This window comes from Mustela nivalis, assembly GCF_964662115.1.
Source record: "Mustela nivalis genome assembly, chromosome: 6".
NCBI lineage: Eukaryota > Metazoa > Chordata > Mammalia > Carnivora > Mustelidae > Mustela > Mustela nivalis.
The window spans coordinates 99,332,861-99,353,964 of record NC_139025.1 but is presented as its reverse complement, the minus strand read 5'-3'; the positions used below and the strand labels follow the sequence as shown (position 1 = coordinate 99,353,964).

At 45.6% G+C, this 21,104-nt stretch overlaps 1 protein-coding gene across 9 annotated transcripts in view; it reads left to right on the top strand.

Annotated features, from left to right (window-relative positions):
• MAP2K5 (mitogen-activated protein kinase kinase 5) overlaps nucleotides 1-21,104 on the top strand; it is a 260,586-nt gene that overhangs the window by 222,663 nt on the left and 16,819 nt on the right. The window lies entirely within an intron of this gene.

Sequence of the window (21,104 nt, the reverse complement as noted above, 5' to 3'; positions counted from 1 at the left end):
TCAACTCAGGTCATGATTCCAGGGTCTCTCTGCTCAGCAGGGAGCCTGCTTCCTCCTCTCTCTCTGCCTGCCTCTCTGCCTACTTGTGATCTTTGTCAAATAAATAAAATATTTTTAAAAAATAAAAATAAGGGGCGCCTGGGTGGCTCAGTGGGTTAAAGCCTCTGCCTTCAGCTCAGGTCATGATCCCAGAGTCCTGGGATTGAGCCCTGAATTGGGCTCTCTGCTCAGCGGGGAGCCTGCCACCTCCTCTCTCTCTGCCTGCCTCTCTGCCTGCTTGTGATCTCTGTCAAATAAATAAATAAAATCTTTTTAAAAAATAAAAACCCACCACCATTTTGCAATAGTAAGGGAGGGGGCACCTGGGTGGCTCAGTCGTTAGGTATCTGCCTTCGGCTCAGGTAGTGATCCTAGGGTCCTGGGATCAAGCCCCGTGTTGGGCTCCTCTTCCACTCCTCCTGCTTGGGTTCCATCTCTCACTGTGGAAAAGAAAAAGGAAGAAACTTAAGGTAAAACTCTCTTCCTCCGCCTTACACGCAAGGGTCACCAGTTAATCTGGGTTACTCCTCCTCCTCTGTTGTTACCGCCTCTCAGCACCCAGAGCATCGGTAACAGAAAAGCGAGTCAGCATATTCAGTTTTTCGCGGTGTCCTGCAGGAGATTCTGAACGTGGCGCGGAGTCCTCTTGGATTCATGCAGAATGAAATTAGATTGGCTGCAAAAGATCAAGTTAATGTGAATCTTTGGTCTTTCCTCAGAAAGAGACAACTATGAGCTGCGGGTGCTGTGTTCTCAGCTCCAAGGCCGCTTTCTTTGATGGCGAATGACAGTTTTTAGTCGAGCAGGGAGAGGAACAGAGACGCTCCCTAGCAATTCCCAAATGGTCATTTGTTTAGTGCAGATTGTTGATTTGACAACGCACAAGCTGTTAGAAGGAACTCCGGGATCGAGCATTATAACTAATGATTACAGTCTGCTCTTTCTCCTGTTTTGTGTGCTCACCATTCCCTGTCTTTAGACCATTGCACTGAGAGCACACCCCGACCAGTCTTCTGTCACCACTTTAAACAAGAAGCATTTTGCAGATACCAGTTCAGAGGGTTTCATCCGTTGTATGCCATCCTGATAAACACCCTACGTGCCCCAACTTCTTGCATAATACACCTTTTGTCCCAGAATAGAAAATAACAGGAAGTCTCCCTTTTGCGTCATGAGCGCTTTCCAGGAAGGTAGCGTCCTCCCTCGTGTTACCCCTGGAGCAAATCTCCATTTTCAGGGTAGTTTCAAGTTAAAGTTCACCCCTAAAAACCTCTGCAATTTATAACTGTGCAGGTATCGTGTCTGGAATAAACTGGTCTTTTGGCGGTGGCGTGTCTTGGATGGTTGGGAGATTGTTGCAGTTAGTCACATTTGAGAAAACTTGGAACAGGTTCTAGAGATGGAGACCCATTTACCTTGTGCATTATTATGCTATGGCTGGATAGCTCAGCTATTAAAACAAAGGAATAGGGTTTCATAAAACAGATATCTGTTTGTAAATGCATGTTTTCGTCCTGCAATGAGTTGGCCACTTTTAAACAAAACACTGTGGATCGCACGTACACCCATCCATGCATATGGATGTATGTCCTGGTGGGGAGCACAGCTCCAGGGCAGCAAGTCATAAAGACAAGGCCAGAGGGTGCGCACTTTCAGTGCCTGAGAAGAAAGTGTGTGTGTGTGTGTGTGTGTGTGTAGAGACAAGTGATACATATCTTGATCTCTCTCTTTATAACTGTACACCCTGGTGTGTGCTGTCCCACATTTTTAATTAATAAATATCAATAAATCAGTAAAACACAATGAAAAATGTAGTCACAGGAAGCCCGGTTCTCTAGTTAATTTAACATTTGTAGGACTGCTCCCAGTGGGATTTAAATGAACATATTCCCTCAGGTACAGCACTCATGAGGCACCCGGCTTAGAAAGGGCTCGGTGAAGAAGCTGAAAGCTTGGAATGTGTGTGAGACTCCTGTGGTCAAGGGGGTTGGACCCTGCCTGCCTCTGACCACGGTATTGAGCCACATAGGGGATGAGAGAGAAATTGGGTTGTACCTGGCTTCAGGAACGTGAGTCACGTCCTAGGAGCCCAGTCTTAAGGAACCAGCTTCTTTATTTCTTCCAGCATATTAATGGCTTTAATTTTTCCTTTTCCCTCTCCGCCTACAACCTATTTGATGGTGCTCCCATCTGGAAGCTGAGAGCATGCTCTGGAATGCGTGAACTGGAGGGGACATTTGTCACTGTGGGTGGGGGTCTGCCTTTCTCAAAAAGAGCAGTTTATCTCCCTAGCACGGTAGCACCGGCCAGCAGGGCACTGACGTGGTCCACACAGCCTGGGCCATATCAACCATGAGGCCTGCAGGACTATCCAAACCAAAGGAAGAAAATCAGAGCCTGGGTAGAAATACTGAGAGTTACAGACTCATCACCAGAGACCGCCGGTAAGCACAGCGAGCCCCACCTGAGTAAACCAGACCGCAGGGAGGGGTGGGTCATGTGCACAGTGGGCGTACGAGCAGTGTTTGACTTTCTATCTGCCACGGTTACCTTATATGCATAATACCCCAGTCTTCAAACCATCATCTTTGCAGTGTTTGGCCATGTCAGTCTCAAAGCTAAAGTTTAGACTCTTGAAGCCACTAAAATCCCAGTGTTAGAACTCATCTAGGTGTTTGGTCGTTTAATTCTACTTTGTGTGGTTGTTCCTGAGACGGTTATCAGTTTTTATGTTCTAAGTGGAAGTATGCTAAAGCTGGATGAAGAAATTCCCTTAACGCTCACACTTTGGGGAGTCCAGAGTTCATGTAAGCTGATATACGTGTCTGGCATGTATCTGTTAAGGTACATAAATAACCCATTCAGAAGTCCCATCAGTAGCATCCAGATCATCTTGGGAGATCTCAGAACCAGATAAACAATTCAGTTTGGCAGGTGTTATTAGACTGTGATGTACAAAATCCTGTGCCTGACTCAATAGAAGACACAAGGAAGAGTAAGCCACATTCATCCAGTCTTGCAGGAGACACAACAAGTATGCAACTTGCCGGAATAAAGTAACTCAGAACTGCAGAGTTCTCTGGGGGTTCACTGGGGAAATGGGGAAAGCTACACGGAGAAGGTGGCATTGGAAAAGGGCCTTTGGAGGATGGACGGAACTTCATAGAGAGTTTTCAAGGGGACATTCCAGGTAAAGGAAACAGGCTGGGTCAAGCATGAGTGTATTAGAGGCTCCAGACTTTTTTGGAGCAGTGTGAGACCTCTAGGGCCTTTTGGAACAGAAATCCCTTTGACATTGGCCTCGTGGTGTCCCAAACCCACAACGGGGGAATTCAGATAGGCAACGCATTCGCCACCAGCTGGGCGATCTGTTAAAAAATTCCACTTCTTATAGGAGAAACCCTTTCTTCTTAGAGAAGAAACCCTAGTCCAAGTCTGAAAACGTTGACCTGACATGGAAGCAACACACCGACCCCCCACACACCTTTTCTTGTGAGTGGACTCCCATTCAGGTACAGGGAAGCCCTTCATCCTTCAGTCCTTCGAGAGCCATCGCGTGAATCAGGAGCCAGCGTTAACCCAACAAAGGAGAGCCAGCCATGCAGGTGGCCAAGAACTTCCCACATGCTGACACCCCCACATGCACTCTCTCTGCTCATAAGAACATGATTCCATTGTGAAAGAACCCACTTTTACAGCACGCTGGTACAAATCACAGGGAAGACCTAGGTCAGCGCCGCGCCAGCTCTGTAATGTAGGACCCACAAACTTAGAAAAATGTTTCCAGGCTGTAGAAGCCCTGTAGAGATGGAAGCAGAATGTTCACCAGGCTTCGGACAATGCGACAGAGATATCTCGGCTTTGTGGAGTGGGGGACAGCTGCTGCCATCAGAAAGGATTGGCGAGGACGCGGCAAGAAGGGAAAAGGTGATGAAACAAGGGTGGTGGAGACCTTTTCCCAAAATGTCAATAATCTGATTGAAGGACACCTAAAAAATAAAAATCAGACCCCTAACTTCAGAGACAGATAGCTTGAGATGGGAGCACATTGAGATGGAGAGGTTCAGATCTGGCTTTGCTATTCAACTTGTTAATAGAGGATACAGTGAGAACATTGTTGGGTAGACCCTTGCTCGTGTGAGCCACAGAGAATTCTTCTGCCCAATGAGTCTTCTTCCTGTAGGGTTCTCTGGTAGCTGTGGTCTGGCTGTACTTTAACAGGAAAGCCTCCACACTTGCCTTCCCTTGCCAGCAGCTCCCCATTCCCTCCCAGCTTTTAGTGTCTTCATGTGCAAAACGGAGAGGATGCATGAGATCACCAGTCCTTGACCTTGGGTCCATGACTTCAGGAAGTCTGTTAGAGCCCCTGAAATTACATCCAACGTCACGTATGCGTGTGGGGATTTGCATTCTTTTGTGAAAAGAGAAATCCGTGACTGTCATCAGTTTTTCAAACGGGACCGTGACCCTGAATGATTGTTAAGCTCCCTCGCTGCCTTTTCATTCTGTTAGTTAGTGCAATGCAGCCAGAACTAGACGAGCAGCTCAGGAGGGAGGCGTTCACTCGGAGGGCGCTGGCCTGGCGCAGCGGAGGGACAGGAAAGACCCTCCCCGTGGGACTGAGGAAGGCTGCCCACCAGCGGGCAGCTGGCCCTTTAACCTGCCAGCCTATCCTGAACATGGGCCTTGACTCAGGCGGGGAGGGTACGGGCTGTGGGCACCTCCGCAGTTACAATTTGGGTTCAGAGCACTGTAGATCCTTCTATGCATTTAGAGTATTTCCAGAAGCTTCCCCTGTCTAAGCTCTATTTAATGGAATCTATGCATAGTAAGTAATCAGGTCAGAAGAAGCAGCATCCCGGTTTGAGATCAATCGCTGGCTAATACTTTATCTAGGCCACTTTATTATCTCATGCTGATCTGATTCCCATTCTCCTCCTCCTTTGTGGCATGCAGTTCGGCTGTGGTAAAAGTACGGATCACATACATATTAAAAACATATACCCATTCTATCTGTATGTAAATGCGTGAGGCACAGCTGGATATTGCAGAGGAGTTTGATTTACTAATAGTTATTATCTGTTCTAGCTGCTCAGTGGCAGAGAGAATTTCAAAGAAACAAGCTGGCGCAGAAATTGTCTTTATGCTGTTACTATACTGCTTTAGTAATTGTTTAAAAACATGGGTTTTCTCCTCTGGTTCTAATAATGCCCGTTATTTTGTGCATTTCGTGGTACATTCCAGAGCAGGGCGTCCTCGTTCAGTATCTTCTCAGGTTTGGGTTTTTTCGTTTTTTCCGTTCATGCTACTAAGAAGAAACACAGAGGGCAGTTTGCAATTGAAATTTTGCAATTGACATTTTGCTTAGATAGCAAGTAAATCATGGGACTTGGAATCTAAAAAGCAGCTGTGGATCGTGGGGGGAGGGATGTCAGTTACAATCAAAATAGTGCTTTTAGATTTTTTTTTTCCCCCTTCATCTAAATCCCAGCAGCTGCAAATTTGAAGGCATCTCATTTCTCAGAAGAGGCTCTACGGATAAGAGGTGGTATTGTTTGGGGGCTAATAAACACCAAACTGCTCCAGAAAAATCTGTTTAAACATTTAATTACTTGTTAACTTGTTTAACTCCTCTCTATTAAATTGTCACTGGTAGCTTTTCTGTGTATCCAAACCTGATTGTAATTACATTTTCCGATAGTTTGGCTGGTTGTCTCGCACTTAATCAGTGGTTTGATAAACTGGGCATCTGCATGCGGCATGATCACTTTTAGAAATTGAAGAAATCACTAGGTTAGATTTTTGTCTCTCCAGCACTTCAGTTCCAGTAAAACTTTTGGATTTACAGCAAATTACTTCATTCACCACTGTTAGACCCAAACCTTTAGGTCACAGACAGATAGACAGAATGAACTGAACAATTAAGAAGATGATTTTAGGGGTGCCTGGGTGACTCAGTGGGTTAAAGCCTCTGCCTTTGGCTCAGGTCATGGTCCCAGGGTCCTGGGATCAAGCCCCACATTGGGCTCTCTCCTCGGCGGGGAGCCTGCTTCCCTCTCTCTCTGCCTGCCTCTTTGCCTACTTGTAATCTCTGTCTGTCAAATAAATAAATAAAATCTTAAAAAAAAAAAAAAAAAGATGATGATTTTAGGGGCGCGTGTGTGGCTCAGTCCATTGAGCATCCAACTCCTGATCTCAATTCAGGTCTCAATTCGGTTTCTTTTGATCCAGAGTTTACTTGTATCCCAAACACAAATAGAGAGAGGCACATTTTAGCAGCCCCCTTGCACGGTGTTCGTGGACCTACTATACTTGCAGTTGGAACTTTTTAAGATACTAACAATGATTTAATAAGCAGTTATGAACTTGGTTGTCATTTACTCCATCGAGCTTTCGCCTGTGTTTTGAAGAGCATGTTTTAAAACAGACCCTTAAGGCCAGACTCCTGTGTGTGTCTGGCCACCCATTCTTGCAGATATCACTTTTGCTTTTGGTTACTCATCTGGAGGTGCAAATCAGCTCATTAGCTAAGGCACCCGGAATTTGCAGGGAGAATCCCTGGCTGGGATTGTAACTTCAGCTAAGTATTTCCTTCAAGCGCAGATAGCATCACAGAAGCCTGGGGGCTCCACAGAGGGTCCAATTTACAACCACGGAATGATTTGTTTTATTATTATTTTCAAGTTCTAAAGGCCATTAAAATCATCTGTTTGTGTCTGCTTATAAACAGGAATCCACTACTCAGAAGTTGATTTTGGCTCTTTAATTGCACATAATTACAACGGCAGAATCACTGCCTGGATGCTTGAGATCGCACTAAATCAGACAGCTTTAATTTGAATTTTTGATGACACGTTAGCACTTCAGCGAGAACAGAGAGATTATAACCCCAGAAAACAAGCTTTGTTTTCCCGCAGACGTGACTGCTTAATCTTTTCACGAGACTTTAGCAGATAAATGTGTGTGTGTGTGTGTTTGGGTGTGTATTTATATACACGCACGTAGCAAGAGAGATACAGATAGATAAAATCTGTCACTCCTTGATCATGGTGATCTAACAGTTTTAATTTCCCAGTTAAGGATAACTTTTTTCCTCCATCGTCAGGTCAGATCTCTTAAAAACGGTGATGATTTGCCTGTTTAAGATTGCGGTTTTTTTGAACTCCTGACTGCAGCGCTTCTTTCTTGTTTGCCTGGGCCAACCGTCTTCTTCCCAGCATCGCATTTCACGGCACAGTGAGGCCATGGCTCCTTGACCGCAAGAATAGTCTGGTTATCCCGGACGCAGCAAAATGGAACTCTGGGACTGCTCTGTGACGTCATGCTGCATTCCCGGGGGCTGAGCTGGGTCTTGGGCGTGTGTTGCACGTCCATTCCTCATTTGACACCACTCAGCCCATTGGTAGTTTCTTTGATTTGGGGGGTGGTCTCAGTTTGGAACACCCCCCAACCCCGTCCTTGGAGGTCTCCATCCTTCTCCCTATCACAGTGCTTGCCCCCTTCTCCGAGGCACTCCAGAATCTAGTCTCTGACTTGGAACGGTACTTAACTACACAGAATTACGTATCCATCTTCTAGTCACAAGTCGGCCCAGGTAGTACATTGGTTCCTAATGCTGGCAACTCATCAGAATCATCCAAGTAGTTAAAAATAAGAGGAAAAAAAAAAAAGCCTGGATCCCAGCCCAGATGAAAGAATTCTTGGTGCTTGGGCCAGGGAACAGGTACTATTTTGTTTTTAAAGCTCTCCAGGTAGATTATAAGGAGCAGCTGGAAGTGAAACTCACTAGTTTAATGCCGCCTTTTTTCTCCAGCTAGATTGTAAGCACCTTGAAGAGGGTCATGCTCTTCTGACTCAGTGTCCAGCATGGTTGTGTGCAACTGCCGTTCAGGCGAGTCTCCGCTCTGATTATAGGAAGAGAACTCACTACCGCCTACTCTTGGCGTGTGCCCATCTCTTGCATCCCGCTCAATGAAACACTGTCCTGGACATCGAATAGACAGACAAACAGAACAGTTCTTATTCTCCAACAACTCACACAGTAAAGCCGAGGAAACTCACCCAGGAACAAGCCATCTCGGGACATTGTACATTGTACATTGTAATGTACAATATAAGTTAGGCTGACCACACTAGGAGACATGGTTCGTTTAAGGGGTTTTGTTTGACTTAACCCAGAGGTCATCTGGGTAAAATAATTTGGTGCCAAAATAAAGGCATTTTGAGGCTGTTGCTGTGTTTGCAGGGATAACATTCAAGACATGTAACAACCAATACAGCATGGGCTTGACCAGTCAGAGCAGACTCCAGGGCTCTGGCCATCCCACCTCGGGATGGGACATGTGGGAAGAGCAAGGCAGTGTTCAGCACCTTCAGCATGTGTCCTGACCCTCTGAGAATTTGCCTCCGACATTTAATTCCGAAACAGGAGGTCATCGGAGAGCCAAGATCTAGAGGAGACCACCTGGCCAGCACCCTCTTTGTTTGTTTAGATTGATAGCAGGGGGACCCCACGGTCTTTATCTACCAGCATATCAGATGCACACTGCCCCAGCCCCTAGCTCTTGGGAATAATGGATTAAGTTGAAAAAGACCAGAAGATATTTAGCCGTTTGTGGGGGAAATACAGAAAGATCTGAAGCCTAGTCTCCGTGATTTGGGAATTGCCGTTGAAGACAGCAAACTTGTTTTCCTGGGAGTACACTCCAATAAAAAGATGCAATTCTTATCAATAATTAATGAGTCTAACCAGGAATTTCAAGGGCTGGAAAAATATTAGAAGCCTCCTATTTACAGTTGAAACCAGCTGGATTTGTTTAATGGGTTGTTTGCTTTTTAATTTGTAGCAGTTTGGAGAGAGACCTTTGGGGATCAGGAGTCTTGTGGTTTCAGCGAGGCCTTTGGTAGATAACAGTTATTTGGGGGGCCAGATCTGTCTGCAGATAATTTGAGGTTCGCCTGGCCATTTAGAGACTGCCTAAAGGCAGTAGAGACATTTGGGCCTTCTGTCCTCTATTTAATTTTCAAGATTAGAATTAAACATTAGGTCTTGGTCTACCGAGAGACATTTGCTGGAGCATGGACTAGTTTCTTTCCAGTATCCTGGTTTACCGTTTCTCCGTTCTCTGTGTAAATGGTCACTGATTCTGAAGTAGGAGGCTAGGTAGCATTCGTTTATTCAGGCAGAGGTTCCCTGGGCACAAATAAAAATGGAATTTTCCAATGTAACCCGATTAACTCTTAATTGTATACCAATAGCCTACGTGTGTTTCACCTCCCTCAGAAGGCTTCTGGATGGCCTGTGTGTCTTTTTAAACTGGGGGGGGGGGGTTGTGCGGAGGGGGATTCAATTAATAGCAGGACTTTCTAATTGTGGGACTGTTGTGGAGTTGACAAAAATTTGTATAAATAGGGTACATTTTTCCACTTAAGAGGGCCGTGCGGAAACATTTTTAATTGGATTTTCATGGTGATTGACAGCATTTGATTATGACAGTAACTTTCTTTGGCTGGACTGCTCTCGCCTCTTGTTCAGATTTTTCCATCAAAGCTCTTTTTTATCCTCTGAATCCCCAGTGGAGCAGCAGTCATTGTGGAAGAGCCTTTTAGCACCTTTGTTGTCACCATCCCTGGTGATGATTGGGCCCAGCTGGTAGTAGATAAGAAAATGTCCCTTTCACAAAGAGGCTGTGTCTCCCGCCTCTGTGGCTTCAATAATTTTAAGAGCCCCCAAAACCTGTTGAGGATTAGAAGGAGCTTTAGATGTGAAATGAGTGTTAAGTATTAGTAATCGGGAGATTAGGGCCCCAGGGACAATGGGAGATAAACAAGTGCAATTAAGGCAAATCTGCCGATGTAAACAAAATTTAGCAGAAACAGATGCCCTAACCATTTTGGGGGATTGATTTGAGGGCACCAAGGAATCGATTTTTGTCTTGTTTACACTTTCCAACCCCTGTGATATACTGAAAGGCGAAATATTTCATACAGCCTGATTTTAGTTAATTTTTTTTCCAGCGCCTCACAGTAGGCGCCTGTCTTCTCGCAGTGACCAGGCCTGAGTTTATTCAGCATTCACAGGGAGCAGCTAATTGTCTATGAAGGGCCCCCGTGTTTAAATGGGCTTGACAGGAATTTAAATTTTGTTTCAATCAACCCCTGTGCTCACAGCCTGCTCCAGTTTCTAATTTTTAAATTAAACATGATTTTTTTTTTTTTTTCCTGAAGCCGCGGCCTTGCCTCTGGAATGCTCCGGCTCTAACTCTCGGAAGGCGAAAATCGGCAACCCTGCAACGCTCGTGTGTGCAGGGCCCGAGACACCAGCTTCCAGGCTGGAAAGCCCTTTCCCCAAAGCAGGCGTCCGGTCCCCACGTCAGGGAGGTCAGCAGGGCTGCGGCTGGGCACGCCGTCCTTCCCGCCTGCGGAAAAGCCCAGCTCTGCCATGCAGGCCCCAGCGCTACCTCGTGCGGAATGTGGGTTAAGTACCAAAGAAAAGCAGAAGAGTAGATGGGGGGTGCTGGCTGGATTGTAACTCACTGCACGAGTGGTACAGATGCGGGTCTCAGGAGCCCTTTCTGCTCCTGGGAGATGGGAGAGAACATGCTTCGGGCGTCACAAGTGTGCTCTCCCCGTTTTCCATACTCGGAGCCTCCCGGCTGATGCCAAGGAGGCACGTGGCACTCCTGATTCCTGACCTCAGCCAGCCTGCGGTCTAGCCAGAAGGCTGAGGATATAGACAGCCAAGTGCTGGATAGAATGTGAGACCGGCCCTCCCTTGCCTACACCCACCCCCCCCTTCACCTCGCGGGGCTCCTTCACACGCAGCCCGTGCTCTCGTGCTCTCACAGCACCCACAGGCGGGAGGCGTTCTCGCACGGTTGTGTCTTGGCTTGTGCGGTTTCCTTACCGCAATTCCAGCCATTGTAGGAGCCCCCCCAGACTTGCTGAGGATTGGAAGTAGCTTTCGATGGGAAACGAGGGTCAACCAGCACAACCTCTGTGACGCTTCCCAGGTCTGCCTCTGTAGGGTTCCTGACTTCCTGTCCTACATACCCTTCCTCCTGGCAGGCCCCTCTGTTAGCTCGCCGTCTCTCCCTTTGTGGCAGTAGTTTGCCTACCTAACCGGTAACAGTCCATAAACAAGACTACAGGTTTCTGGAGGACAGCTTCATGTCTCATTTACCTGAGCATCTGTGACATCTAGTCTAGCCCCTAGCCCCAGGTAGAACGCTCGCTAAATAGTTACTGAATTGAAATGTTATGAAATTAACAGGTAAAATGTTTTCTGCGGAAGGCAAGATTTCTTCCAGCCAGCGTTTTCTGGGGAGGTTTTGTGAACTCGTGACGAGTAAGGCAGGCCTCACAGAACATTTATTTATGTGCGTGTGTTACTTTCTGCATACAGCATGAACACAGCTCAGATCATAAGGAAGAGTAACTCTAAGATCCACACTAGCCAGAATCCACACTACAATTTATTTTCTCTGAACTTACCTGAAAGTAGTTGGAAGGAGGAGTGCTTGCATCTTGGAGCTACAGATAAATTCAGGAAAGCCTCTGCTCTTTAACATTTAAAACAGACTTACTGTAGAGAGAGAAATTAATCTAAACAAATAGCATTTTTTAAACACATGAGTTTACAGAGTTCTTTCATATAAATTAGTCACTTGACCTTCACACAAACACTACAAGGGTTATTCTTATTCCCATTTAACCGATGTGTTAAACCAGGGCTTAGAAAGGTTAATTGACTTGCCGGGAGCCACGCAGCCAGGACGGACTTAGGACGATTCTGCCTTAAACAAAGCTGTTTAACAGTGGGCAGGGGAGAGTGGTTGTGAGAATTTCAGCGAAGTCAAACTATTTCTTGCAGTAGAAAATAAAACTAAGCACAAAGAGCCCGCAAAGAAACATGGAGGGTTTCAGCAGTGTGCTTGTGAACCCCAAATGCCCTGCTGGGATCGTTGCTCCCCCCACTCCTTATGGTCCCCTCTCCCTTGGCCTCGTCCTACCACTGCCAGGCCATGGTTGAAGCAAGGAGCTGGTGGCTGCCCATGGAAGCCTGGACCTCAGTGCAAACAGACCCATGTGGGGGGGAGAAAATAATCACCAGCCGTTTGTGCTTGGACTGCGTCTGGGAGGAGCTGTGAGAATTTTGAGTTACTGTTTTTTGGTTCTGTCAGCCTGCAGCAGTAATCGAGGGCCTCAAACCTTTTCGTGTTCTCAGTTCGACCATCATGGTTACAGAAATCAGCAACTTCCAAGAGATAAATACTGTACATTGAGTTTGGGAGAAATTTCCTTGAACTCAGCAAATTTACTGAGCCCATTCTGTGTGCCAAATCTATTGCTAGACGCTGTATAGTGCTACTCAAATATGGACTGTGGACTACTAGTAGCATCTGAACTGTTTCTCAAGCACAAGATAAGGAGTTTGTACCAGAATATAGATCAGGCATGACTCAAAGCTTCTGTTTTATGCAGCTAATGTTTGTTTGTAGGGAAAATTGGTCAATGAAGGAAGCTGCATGCTGATTGACCTGTTGGCATAGCTCCTTACCTTGTAACAAACCAGTAGCAAGCAGTTCTCAGACCAGCCACTTGAGCTAACAGCTGCAGGAAAAACAGGCTGATCGGAGGCGCTTACAGTGCTGTGTGGAAGTGAAGCACTGATATAACCAGGGGTACAGCTGGCCTGAGTGAGACATCAAGAAGTGGTTCAGTAATCTGTTTATAGATGGTCAAAAAGAACTCAATGAAAGACAACCTTCAGAATGGGAAAAATATTTGCAAACCGTATATCTGATCAGGAGATAACATGCAAAATATATATGGAGAACTCCTACAATTCAACAGCAAGAACCAAACAATGCAATTAAAATGGACAAAAGACCTGAACAGACATTTTTTCCAGAGGAGATTATAGGAATGGCCAACAGGTACATGAAAAGATGCTCAACAGCACTAAGCCTCAGGGAAATGCAAATCAAATGACAATGGGCTGTCACCACTCAACTGTCAGAATGGCTCTCACCCAAATGATAAGCGATGACAAGTGTTGGTGAAGATGTGGAGAAAAAGGAACTCCCTTGCACTGTTGGTGGGAATGCAAACTGGTGCAGCCATCATGGAAAACAGTATGGAGGTTTCTTGGAAAATTAAAAATAAACTATATGATCTAGCAACTCTACATCGGAGAATACATTCAAAGGAGATGGAAACACTATGTCAGAGATACTCACACCCCCACGTTTATGGCATTATCTACATAGCCAAGTCCAGAAACAGCCTAAGTGACATTGACTGATAAACAGATAAAGATACAGTATGTATGTACAATGGAATATTATCTAGCCATTAAAAAAGAAGGAAATCCTGCCATTAGCAACAATATGCATGGACCTCGAGGGGACTATACTAAGTGAAATAAATCTGACAAAAAGACAAATACTTATGATCTCACTTATACGTGGAATCTTAAAACAGACTCGTAGAAGCTAGTTTTGGTGGGGGGGATTAGGTGAGAGTGGTCAAAGGTGTACGATAAATGTGTGTACAAAAGATACAAAAAGATAAATAAGTACTAGGAATAGAAAATACAATGCAGGGTACCTGGGTGGCTCAGTGGGTTAAAGCCTCTGCCTTCCGACTCAGGTCATGATCTCAGGGTCCTGGGATAGAGCCCCAAATCAGGTTCTCTGCTCGGCAGGGGGCCTGCTTCCCCCCTCCTGTCTCTGCCTACCTCTCTGCCTATTTGTGATCTCTGTCTGTCAAATAAATAAAAATATTTAAAAAAGAAAGAAAGAAAGAAAGAAAGAAAGAAAGAAAGAAAGAAAGAAAGGAAGAAAGAAAGAAAGAAAATACAACGCGGGGACGCCTGGGTGGCTCAGTGGGTTAAAGTCTCTACTTTAGGCTCAGGTCATGATCCCAGGGTCCTGGAATCGAGCCCCAAATTGGGTTCTCTGCTTTTCCCTCTCTCTGCCTGCCTCTCTGCCTATTTGTGATCTCTGTCAAATAAATAAAAATCTTTAAAAAAAAAGGAAAGAAAGAAAGAAAATAAAACGCGATAGCTATAGTTAACACCGCTGTATGGTATATTTGAAATTTATTAAAATGGTAAATACTAAAGGTATTCATCCCAAGGGGAAAAAAATTTTTTCTTTTATTCTTTTTTATTTATGCAAGACAATGGATTTTTTTTTAAAAAAGATGATGGATGTTACCTTATTATGGTAATCATTTCACAGTATTCTGTAAGTCAAATCATTGTGCCCTACACCTGAAACTTACACATTGCTGTATGTCAGTTACATCTCAATAAAACCAGCTGGGGGTAAGAACCAAAGGAAAGAGAAGCTAAATTGGTGAGGGCCTTAGGAGACATGTGATCAAAGTAGTTAGTTCACACAGAATAGGAAGCCAGACAGAGATCTGTCTGACAGGAAGGCAGAAGGGAACCTGAGGCTGAGAAGACACCCCGCAAATGTGTGACCAACACACATGGGAGTGGAGCAGCAGGAACACGACCATGGAGCCGTGACCTTGCTCGTTTCAATAACCATTATGGTAGAATTGGAAAGGTGGAAAGGTTGGTGGCCAGGCGATGGGCAGACATGCCCTGTCCTCTGTATGTGAAGTCTGGAGAAGCCAAAGATGGGCTCAAGATCCTGAAATTGAGTCTGCCGTGAATGTGGACAAGAAGCAACATGGTAAACCAGAGAGAGCATTGCTGTCAGAAGCTATGATTTCCTGTACAGGCTCTGCTCTAAGTAGCTGGGGAGTCGTCGATTATGTGGCTTATCTGAGCCTCAGCTGCTTCATCTGCAAAGTGGGGGGGATGATACCAATCTTCCAGTATTGTTGTTTTCATTTAAACAAGATGAGAGTTTTGTGGAAGTGTGCTTACAACCTGTAAAGTGCTAGACACATGAAGAGCACTGAATCACTCAGCCTCTTTGGGTTATGATTTTTTTCATCCGTCTAGTGTTCTGGGCATTTCCAACTAGTAGCTTCTTGGAAAACATGTTTGTTTAGTGGTACTGACTGTGAGTTCGATTGAAGTAAATGTGTGCTGGCTATTCCCAGCAAGTGTCCCGTGAACTGGTAATTTCTTGGGGGGTGGGCGGACCTCTGTGAGTTTTCCTCCCCAGTGATTAGAAAGCTTAATTTTTTGTCCTCTATTATCAGTAAGATGTAACGAGCATCTTGTTGGAGGGAATTATTGTGAACCAGTTAATCAACAAGTATTGGTTGTCTGTGTCTCTGAGGTGCTGGGATGGGTTCAAAGAATATGAGACACAGTTGTGTCATAGAGGAGCAGAAGAGACCCCCGCACGGGAGACATTTGGAGAGGGCAGGAAGGGCTGTGTGCCGCTGACTTGCCTGGTGTGAGAGCTCAGGGGAGGACGGCTGAGGCTCTCCATGGTTGGGGAGGCAGCTCGGCTCCAGCTGGACCTGGAAGATCCTTGGAATTTGTCTCAGTACGAGAATCAGAAGTGGCAGCTCAACCAAAAGCCAACCCCTCCTGTCCCTCCACCCCTCCTTTGCTAGCTATGGAGGTCAGGCATGGCACCCCTTCTCAGCCTCACATTCCTTTCTCATAGAAAGGGAGTCCCACAGAGCGGAAGATTTAAGTGAGGTAAAAGTATGTTACATGTCGGGCACGGTGTCTGGCACAAAATGAGCGCTCAGGAAATGGTCGCCATGATCATCACCATCACTGCTAAAAACAGGAGGGAAAGGTTTCTGGAAGAAGGAACAGCACAAGCAGAGAGCAGAGGAAGCACAGGACAATGAGGAACCCCTTTCCTTCTGGCCAAAGCAAAGGAGACCCCTGGGAATGAAGGGAATGAAGTTAGCTGGGTGGGATGGGTCTGATCTAGAAGGGCTCTGCTCACCGGCAAGGGCGGTGGCTGCACGAAGCTTCTGTTGGTTCCTGAGCAGTGCAGGGGCTTGGTGAGGCTACCACTCCAGAGGCAGGTGGGCCACCCAGTGCTGGTCTCTGCCTGCTCCACAAGGACCAGACTCTGGCTGGAACCGGCTTCAGAGTAGGGATGTCCTAACCCTCTGGCTTTTTCTGAAATTCCATGAAGGTCTCCAGCCAGAAGAAGAGAAAACTGAGTTCAGAGCCTGTAGCTTCTTGACAGCATGTCATTTGTCTCTCTTTCTGCAGCTTCTTTTCAGTGTCCTTTCTGTCACCATCAGGGAAAATCATTAGTATGCTAATCTAGCTAGCCGTCATTTTAACAGTGACCTTTGCTAACCTGCCTTTGCAATTTCAGGAACTATGTTTGACTTCTCTAAAAGTAACCTTAAATTGTAGTCTTGTAAGAATTCCAGAGCTGTATCCTTCACTCCTTCTTCTAATGAGGTTATGACCAAATGCTCATTATAATTGCTTTAGACTCCTTTTAATTTTCAAGCTTATTAATCATAAGAAGAGTTATTTAAAATTGCATAAATTAATCTTAGATTAAAAGCCCATCAAAGCCTCGAAACAATTAAGAATAAGTAGGATTTCCCTGGGGCAGCAAGTTTTATTTTAATATTGTAGTCAGGTGGATATCAGAACCTTGAAGTATGGTAGTGATTAATGTATGCAAAATTTAAATGAGATTTTTTAAATGGCAAATCTAAATCACATATTGACCTAACTGTAGGCTTTAACTGCATTGTCTGTCATATATTTAAACTGTTTACTAATCAACATTTTAATTACAGCATGTGCTGGCAGACCCCAGGACAAATAAAATCTAGCATTTTAAAATATTGCTGCAAAGTCGGTTATCCAAAAATCACAAGGCTGTTATTGGGAAGGATGAAGGGATGAGAAAACAGAGCAAACTTTCTGGAACAGTGGGGAGACTTGACACAGAGAGTCCTAAGTTGTGGGGCTGCCCGGAGACTTTCGGGCCCCAACTGTCACCTTGCCACTCTACTGGTCTGAGGCCGCTGCCTCTCCGTGGAACAGCAACTGGGTTTCCTTTGAAGTTGATTCATGTTTAATTAGGGAAATACTTCCCTCCATGTGTTTGAGCCCTGGCTGCCAGGCATTATTTACCTGCACACATAAAGGACACCCCCTTTATGGTGTGGAGATAAGGTATTTCCAGAAGTTTGACTGGACCTCTGCCAAAGTGAGCAGCCTCTTCTCCTTGCCTTCTCCCCCATGTCCTGATCACCCCTGAGTTAGGCAAACTGTCCCAGCTCAGGAAGGTGGCTGTGGGCTGCGTCAAGAGTTTGACCAGAATTTCTCTATTTTATAAATACTCTGTTCCGTAATTGAAGGAAGATGAAGAGAGTCACCTTGAACAAATTATTTCACCCCTTGAGGCTTCAGTCCCCACTTCGTAGAAGGGGAGGGTCATAGGGACTCACTTACTGTTTCTGTTTTTGTGCAAACCCAGACAAGGTGAAGCACGTAAAGCAGATGGCATAGGAGTTGGAAAAGAAGATGTTCCCGAAGATGTTTGCTCCTACCCTCATCATTTCTTTTCTGAAACTTGTTTTTAAGTCATGGTTATAATTTCCAGTAGCCCTGGAGGATATGTGTAAAAATTCGTGCTCTCCCAACCCCTCCCACGCCCCCAGTCCTGCTCTCCAGGGTGTTCTGCTGTTGTTCACGGTGGTTTCTGTTGTTACTGTTCTGCACCTTGCGTTTTCACTTACTATATCTTTAGAATCTTTCCAGACCTTATGAAAATCTACGTCATTCTTTTTAATGGCCACATGGTAATCCATAATATGAATGTACCATATAACCAGGACCCTATCGTAGAACTTCTGGACCATTTCCAGATCTTTGCTCTTAAGAGGGACAACCATCTCTGTATGCATTTTGTATACCGGATATGGGGATGCCAGCTCCCCTCTTGTGATGCTGAATTACCAGACTTGAATCAGTGCCAATCCGATCAGGGATAGTCGTTTTACTTTGCATTGTTTTATTAACTAGGAAGTTAAACATTTTATCCTTGCATTTGTTGATCGTTTGTGATATGTTGCACATACTTTGCCCCTCTTTCTGTTCCCTTGTGTTTTTGAGCCTTGACTACCCCATCTAGAAAGCAAGGGAGGTAGACATACCACCTCCATGGCTACTTCTGCCTCTCTGGTCTGGGATCCCGGGCCAAGGATCCAGGATCCAAGCTGTCCTTTGGTCAGCTTTTATGCTAACAAAAGGGCCCATCTGATCGCGGCCTTGCCGAGCCAGCTCAGAGGTTGCATAGCCAATAGCTAGGGGTAAAAAGGAAGAGGGCTGTTTCCTTCTTTTGTTTAGTTGTGTGTCTTCCTCTCCTAGAAAAGCAGGCTTGGAAATTATAGGGCAGAGCTGGGATTGAACTTCCTTTAATGCTGCCTGTAGACATCAGGAATATTTATTTTCTCTATTTGTTTTAAGCCTGGGAAGACTGTGTGGTTTTCTCACCACTGTCCTGATGGAGCCCTGACCAGCAAGCGTGCAATGCCCCCAGCCCTAATGTGCCATTAATGATAGGTTAATGTACAGTATAATGTTTTTGGGACTACGGGTTCATTACACTTCTGAGTGTGAGGTCTTTCCACAGAGCGCCCAAGGTCCCATTGCATTATATCATGCAATAAAAATACCCTTTTCATATCACACACTAATAAACTGTATTTGAAATGCTGTCTGAGGGCACTGCCATCTTGTCTATAGGCTGTGCACGAGTGCAACAGTTGGGATGCCTCTTTTCTATTTTGTGTTTTAGTTACACGGAATTCTGAACCCAGGGAAGTCTGCTCGTTCTTGGCTTAAATGAGGGAGCGAGTCGGGGCTGGAGGCCTGAGGCTCAGGGGAGGGGCTGCTCCATGAGCATCGAGGACCCTTAATACAGGGTCCTTCCTGGAGAATTGGCAAGGTTCCTAATAATCCCTACTTCTCTATTGCCCATCTACCTCCAAGGTGCACCGCCGTCAGGAGAACTGGGCCAGTGTCTTCTGTTCTTAGCAGTAAACATACATTAGGTGTTATAAAAATCTCCTCAGAAAGGAGGTCTGATAAGTCCAGCCGCGATTCGGTCATTGGTAATTGTGACTAACATCAGCCTCCCCTCGAGGCTGCTGCTCTTCTCCCTGTTTGGCAGAAGACAAAGTTCACAGAGCGGGGGTGGGGGGCAGCCGCAGTGCAGAAAAGGAGAGCTCCCGGCCCCCAGGAGCCACAGGTCGATGACGTGCGGGCACCGACGGAGCCCCTTACACCAGCGCTCGGGCCCCCTGAGAGATCAGAGACGGCATTCGTGCTGGGCGAGCTCCCTCTCTTCAAACACACGCGGTCCCGGCGCTCTTGCCCATTCCCCTCACCTTCCCGTGAGTTGATTGAATCCGGTGATTTTCTTCTCAGCAGTGAGCTGGTAGCAGAGGTGATTTTGTACTCAGGACCCTTTTCTACATCAGAAAAGAAAAGGACATCCGATTTAGGGATGAGGCCAAGACTGATATTGGAGGGCTAAAAATCACCAACTTCATACTTTGATGCAGGGCAAACCATGGTGTCTGTGCTCTGTTGGGCAGGGGAAGGACAGGTTCTACCAGCTGTAGGGTTGGGGAAAGACGGACATGGGACATCCAGCACCTGGGGTCAGGCCAGCCCTGAGATTTCAGCCACCCAGCAGTCCTTACTGCCTCGGAGCTCCGTCATCCTCGTTCATTAACAGGTGGCATCTACTTCAGCGGGAGGTGGCATGCGGTGACATACATGAGAGCAGCCGACCAGTGCCTGGCCCGGGCGCAGAGCTCACCACGGTCTCGATTATCTCGATTATGTTGCTGGTATACCATATTCTAACAAAAGGCACAGGCGTTGGAGCGGACCGTCTGGTTCAAATCCCCCCTCTACCTTAACCCAGTCACTTCCTCTGAACCTAGTTTTTGAACCCACAGATTGGAGGTAGTAATAGTAATGCCATCCAGCCACTTCCTGGGGGTGGTCGTGACATTGGAATTTAGATCACGAGCTTGAAAGCACTTTGTGGAATGAAAAACCCTAGTCAAATGCTGCTGTCTGTAAGTAACTGTATTTCTCTCTCCAAATCAACATCTTCAAACTGGGTTATCTTTGAATAAATATCCTTATAGCGGAGCCAATAAGGGCAGCTATTAAAAGTCCTTGCTGCTGTCTCCCCCTCACCACGAGGGAGTGTGTCGCCACAGAAATGTAGACTTAAAATAAGGAAGTTATTTTATCCCACATCCTCATGACAGCAGAGCAGGGAAGGGGGGGAGCAGGGGCGGTGTTTGTGCCCCCCACCCCTCGGTTTGCAGGAGGAAAAGGAACACCAGCTCAAGATTTCAGTATCATCTAGAACAGTAGTGGAAAGATCAAGGGACCATGTTGAATGGGCTGAACTGGTCTGGGGAGCCAAGAAGATGAGAGGGAAAGAAAGAAAAAAAAAAAAACCAAAGTTGCTGAGACTGTCCAGAAAAGGCTAATAAACCTTTTGGATGTAGCAAAGTCCCCTTATTTGTTAGGAGAAGAGTTTTTAAGTTTCAAAGATAATTAGTTTTTCTTTCGAGGGTTACAGAGTTGGACTGAACCTTTTGTTTTCAGATGTGCAGACTTCAGAACACTTACACATAAACCTCTCAGGGGTTAAATCTGTCTTTAGGACTATCAGGACTTGAAAAATGTTACCATGTATCAAGAAAACCAGAACTGACAAGTTCATTTTAAAAGCCTGGTTTGTCATTGTTTATCTAATTTTCAGAGTTGACACAGAAAATTAAACCAGCTGACACTCACTCTCTGACCATCTCCCTGGCTCATTTCCCTGGTCCTTTCCTACCTGACCTTTCTAAGAACAAAATGCTCCAAACCCCCAAAATATAAAACTTCCCACTGAGTTTCCAAGTTGCTCAGCAGTCATTCCAAGATTCTGTCATAAGATGTCATCCCTAATGTTATTAAAAAAAAAAAAAAAAGATGAGGTTATAAATCTGCTCTTGTGAAGTATTTCTTTTTTCCTTCCACTTCGACCATAAATCTTAGAAGTAATCAAACTCTCTGTGAAGGAAGCGGAGATAAACTTGGGCCCTGAGTGTCCCCATAT